Consider the following 6,275-nt stretch of genomic DNA (forward strand, 5'->3'; position numbering starts at 1 on the left):
GGGGTTGAGCTTCAAGCCTGCCTGATACAGGACAACACCAACCGGAAGTTCGCCAGAGCCTGCTCGAAATCCTGGGCATGACTTTGAATTGCCAGAGCCCCTGGACGATGGAGTAACCCATCTTTGGGCGAGCCTCAGGAGTGAGAGGAACCTGCCAGTAGCCACTGCGGTGGTCGAGTGAGCTGAACCAGGTCAACCAGGAGATGTAGTCCAGGGCATCATTCATCCACGGAAGCCGATAGGAGTCATTCCGGGTGACCCCGTTCAGCTTTTTGTAGTCAACACAAAAACCTCCATGAGCCGTCCTTTTCCGGACCAAAACAACTGGAGCGGACCATGGGCTCGTGAAGGGCTCGATCATGCCTGCCGCGGACATCTCTCGAACCTTCTGCTCTGTGGCCGCCCGCTTGACGTGGGCCATCCGCTGGAGCAGAATGCGAATGGGCTGTGCATCCCTGGTGTCGATTTTGTGCTGTGTGAGAGCCGTGTGGGTGCAGTCCCCATTCCTCACCACAAACAGAACCTTGTTCTCGGCAAGGAGAGACCACAGCCACCTCTGCTGGTCTTGGGTGAGGCCCTCGCTGCTACGCCGAAACGCCTCCCCCACAGCATGCCTGGTCTCTGCCCCGCACTTGGCTCTCGCATTCCCCCCAGCGGCCGCCCCGCGCGGCTTGGGAGCACTCCGGACACCCCCCGACCCGCCCCCCCTAAGAGATGGATCCATTCCCCCTGCCCCTCACCTGGGCGCTCTTCGGCTGCAACGCCAGGGGAGGTTGCCACAATATCTTCAGTTTGACAGCTGCCTCCATCAATGCTTTTACCATTCACTCACATGATCTGCTTTGTGACTCTACACATACTGGTGAGGTACATTTAGTAAGAACTGGAATGGGGCAGCAGGGTGGTGTAGTGGTTAGCATTGCTACCTTGAAGCGCTGGGGCCCTGGTTTTAATTCCTGGGGTGTTATGTGTGTGGAGTTTGTATGCTGTGTGCCCCGTAATGGACTGGCATCCTGTCCAGGGTGTATCCTGCCTTGAGTCCATGGGATAGCCTCTTCTGTCACCCTGTAGGATAAAGCCTAAAGGTTAGAAAGTAGATGGATGGGTTTGTAACTGGTTACATAACAGCACTCCTGCCTCCAAGCTCTGAGTGTCTATGTTGACATCTCTAAATTGTTCTTGTGGCCTGAAATGGACTGGTGTCTCATCTGGGGTGGCAGTGTATGTGCTCTGGACCTACATGTACTGTTGATGGCCCTTCCTTTGAGTAAGCAACCTTTCTGATAAAAGTTGGATTCATAATTTGAAACCCCTGATTACATTTCCCTCTTTTCTTAAAATTTTTTCATTTGACTTTCATCTTTGTACTTCACATGGAAGAAGACAATGTGCAGGAATGTGAGGCCAGTAAAATTTTATTTCATTCAGGGGGAATACAGTCATCTCCTAGGCAGACTAACAGGTGGGGAATCAGTTGCACTTATTCATGCTTCTCACATTAAGGACATTGATGAAAGAAAGGGTCTATACAGTATTTTGAATTACAAACAATTACATACCACAGGAACAGCAGCTATGGTAAATGAGCTCTACAAATAAACCAATTTGAAACATATTTTTTTTATTGACTATGTTTTCATATAAAAATGCCAAATGTCATTTCTTATACCAAACAGAAGAAGGGAAAAGTAAATCTGATGAGTCTGAGTACAATTTTGAAAATGCTACAATAAGTCGCAAATAAATAGCAAAACCTTTAGCAATGAAAAGTAAAATGGAAATGATGCATACAGTTTTAATTTATTAGTTTGAAACATCTATATAAATAACATAATATTCAATCACAAAATTAAATATAAATGAATTCTCAGTAAGCATTTTTTTAGCTTTTTGAAGCCTTGTAGTATAAGAGTGCATGTCATAACATTTCAACAATTCTTTTGAACAAATTTAGTTAAAAAATGTAATTTATATATCAAATGTATTTATAAACATTGTATGTATTTTAGTTATTTTCTAAAAAAAGCCTACATATTTATAATCCACTGTGTCAATTAAAACTGAAAATATTACAAAAGTACATAATTGTAATGACAGAACTTGATCTCACTTAAATTGCTTGGGGACATATAAAGGTGTCACAGGCCTCTCAAATACATGTCAAAGTGTTTGTTTTATTTAAATCAATTATTTAGGTACTGCTCCCCTGTTTTTTTTTTTAATTTCACACTGTACATGTCGCTCTACTATATGTTGTTCTGAACTTACATCATTGATGAACTGAGTTACTCGACCAAAATCCAGCGAACAAACGTGGTTCATACATTATTTAGATACTTTATTGTCCACAACCGACGTAGTTTGTCTTTAGCTTCTCCCATAAGAAGTACATCAAACATTAGACACATTCAAAGCAAGGTGTCACATAAAGTCACATAAAATCAAATACGGGTGCATTTAATCATAAAAACAGTACATAATAATGCTGTAATATAAGGAATAAGAAGTTGGGGGGTACTTTTAATTACATAAATTAAGCAGTTTTGTTAAACAGGGACACAAGCATTATTATAAATTATTGCTTGATTTTGGCATTCTAAACCATTCACCTATTTTTTTCCAGAAATGAAAAAATATTCTGAAGAGCAAATTATAACATTATCTTCTTGTAGATAATGCTATTACTTTTGACTCAGGATATGAATTGTTATGCCCCAACATTAAAGATGAGTTCTTATTTCTATTTTCTACATCATTGATCCAACCAATGGACGAAGGTTTGATTACCCATGTGTTAAATCCATGAACAGTGTGTGGAAAAAATCCATCCTGAAGCACTGAATGCCTTTGGTGGTTTTGATGAGTTAGTGACAGTATTTATAGTTTGTATAGGTTATAGTGGGTTATCGTGCATTAAATGTATATAGCTGTGTCTGAACCATACTGAAGGTTGGGAATGTATTGTAATTAAATTATTCCATATGGATATTAATTCTCTGCTCTAAGTCAATTCACAACATGTTGCATTATTTTGGAATGTAACCTGGACATATAACAGGATCCTCAGTAATATATTTAATTAGCTACAAGTGAAAAACACACTTAATCTAATTTATGGTCCTAACCCAACTCCATTAATTCTTACCAGAAATGCCTGGTCTGGAAAGTATAAATTCTAGAAATCAAACAAATATATCAAATGCTTTTTTCTCTAATGTTTTTTCTTCTGTACTACATCCTTTGAATTGGTCAATAAGACTGTATAATACCTTCTTAGAGACGATATAATATAATGTTGTCACCACATTCATAACTCTTTATGACCATTCTTCCGAAAGACATATCAAGTGCATATGCTTTCATAATAACCCTAATCCTAACCCCCATCCCACCCCCAGCTCCAGTTCTAACCCTACCCATAGCTCTGAACCTAAAACATGGTAATATATAGTTTGCCAAATGTTACAAACACATGTGTAGCAGTTATATCTTTTGGACATAACTTAATAATTAACTTTAGGCAAGCTACTGTACATAAAGCCTGAAGCTTCGGGAAGCCCTCCCAATATTTCTTTAAACAATGAATTAATGCCAAACACTGCAGAAACACACAAAAGAAACATCTGTGTCAGTAAGGGGTTCATGGAGAAATGTGTTGTTAAGGTGTCTCTATAAGTGGTAAGAGTGATGTAAAAGTGTAATAAAAAATAGAACGAGGGAACGCAAATATACTTCCCAAAGCACTAAACTTTTGAAAATCCTTTTGTTCTGATTGACGCAAACTGTATTTTTGTTTGGCTCATGTGAGAGAACAGCAGTATGGACAGACCCAGCAGGAGAACTGAATGAGCAGGCAATCTGGCACCATCAGATCCTGAGGAACCAATACCCAAAAAAAGTGAATAAAAAATACAAACATGCTGCATATGGGAACAGGAAAATCTTAGACTGCCAGTCAAATGTTCAAAGGTTTCTGTTCCATAAAGATGAGGATGTCAAAGACACATGTAAACCTTTAACATTTCCTTCTCTACAGAGCTTTCTTTCAGCACATCTGACATAGAACTGTTTGCTAAAATTATTACCCATTTGTCCTGTATGCTGTGTAAATTAATTTAAAACAACCTCAATGAATAAGAGAGTTAAGAAACAAAATGTGGCAAGGCAGGAACAGCTGCTGCAGATGTTGTGTATGTTCATTTTTGCATTGCAGTAAACTACTTGAGCTGCCAAAGTTTTATTTCATGATGTTCGATAACTTTGCCAGCTCATGTGCTATCACCAACATTGCAAAGCTTTTTTTTAATTGTGTTCTTTGAATTAGTCAAATAAAGCTAACAGTAGAAAAAGTGTAGAAAGAGTGTATTCGTTTACATTTAACTATACCAAGTATTTTCATTCTTTTACTGCTAAAATGACAGTTTCATCCTATAACTTAACTTCTTCAAATGACATGCAACCCAAGGTGAAGTTGAGATGTGTGAAATATCCAGACGAGAGATTTGTCTGACAGCATTTGTGCTACTAGAATACATGTAATATTTGAAAATAAAATGTATATCACCTCTTGCCATACAGAGAAGCTTCTTTCTTGACATATACTACAGTGTATAGAATGTATAAGATAATATTTGTAATATAATATTTCTAACAATGCTGAAACCATATTGAGGTTATAACATTTATCAAAAGACTGGAACTACTATATAGATGATCATTGTGCTCAATAAAAAATACAATGTCCCAGTGCCATTAACAATGAAAAATACGTATAATTCAACAAGTCACCAGTGAAACTGATCAATTACTCAGGCAATGTTACATTTATTATTTTCTTGTAATGTTTTTACATGGAATTGTTCTGTTGGAAAGAAGAAGCTTTTTGGATTTGACTTCTTCTGACTTGTGGCTAAAAGGCTTCACATCTCAGCATGGTAATAACTGTAAACACGCAGCTAGACTAAACCAATCCAGAAATCAAAAACAAGCACAACATGCCCACATTAATGCTGAAAGAGCTTGACAGGTGAGTGAATAACAAGAATGCTTTGGCAGACTAATCTTCGTGATGGAGACTTGATGGAAAGAAATAAAAGAGCAATTGACTGCTAAAACGGTGTGAAATGATGCCCTCTTCATATATACAGTAAATATGATTTTTCAGAAGAAGGTATCATTTGTGTTTGTTGTCAGAAAGTCTTTAATACACATTCATGCAATATTGATCATTCTCTTTCAATTGTTCTCAACTAAGTCAAACTATTCACATGGCCATGGGTTTTTGCTAAAAGTTTGTATTCAGACATCTTGTAAAACATTAACATTTTACCTAGAATAAATGGTTTAAATGGGCATTTAATAGTGGATGTGCTCAAACATCTCTTCAGACAATTCCTACTCTTATTGAAACAGGAACTTTCCTACATTTGCATTCCTAGCTGCCTTCTTTAAATCTCATGTGATTTGTCTACATCTTGTTGCCATCTTTTATTACAACTTGTAAAATACCTAAACAGTCATACATCTACCAAACGTAATGTCCTATTGTGCTTGGTAGTAGGTTGCGGACATTGGGCTAGATGAGACTAATGGCCTCCTCTCATTTGTAATCTTTCTTATGACATTACCTATTAAAATTACTATATAAACATTTAAAGCATATATGTTCAACTGTACCCAAGCAAAAATACATCAGAACTTACCTAACCAAATTAGTTTAATGAAAACAAAAGTTTTTCTTTTTTCTCAAGATTTCTTTGATGAAATGAAAGATGAAAGATGAAAGATTTCTTTACAGAATCCTTACTGTCTTATCAAGAGTGTTTATATTCGTTCTTACTGTATGTATGGACCCATGAATTAGTACTACATTATTCAGCCAGTTTCTGCACAACATCAGAAGCATGAAGTCTCTCAATAACAGTTTGAGCTCTTCTGGCATACAATATCACACCAATATTTTAGGTAAAAGTATTTTTAAAAATATTTACAAAATAACCTAATAATAATTCACTTTATAATTTGAGTTGCAAAAGCATACATATGCAAATATATACAATGATTTGCATATGTACCTCTTTAAAATAGAAGGCTAAAATAAATATAAAATGAATAAAATAAAATTGCAATGCTGTCTATATACCTAGATATACAGTATCTTGCACCTCTAGTGTCACACAGCATTGAGGATATCATTGACTGACTTTTACATTTTTAGAATATATGGAGTTTAAAACAAGATTAGGAGGAGGTGAAACTCATGTGCCTACATGTGC

The sequence above is a fragment of the Atractosteus spatula genome, chromosome 8 (genome assembly GCF_055471065.1).
Source record: "Atractosteus spatula isolate fAtrSpa1 chromosome 8, fAtrSpa1.hap1, whole genome shotgun sequence".
In the NCBI taxonomy this organism is placed as follows: Eukaryota; Metazoa; Chordata; class Actinopteri; order Semionotiformes; family Lepisosteidae; genus Atractosteus; species Atractosteus spatula.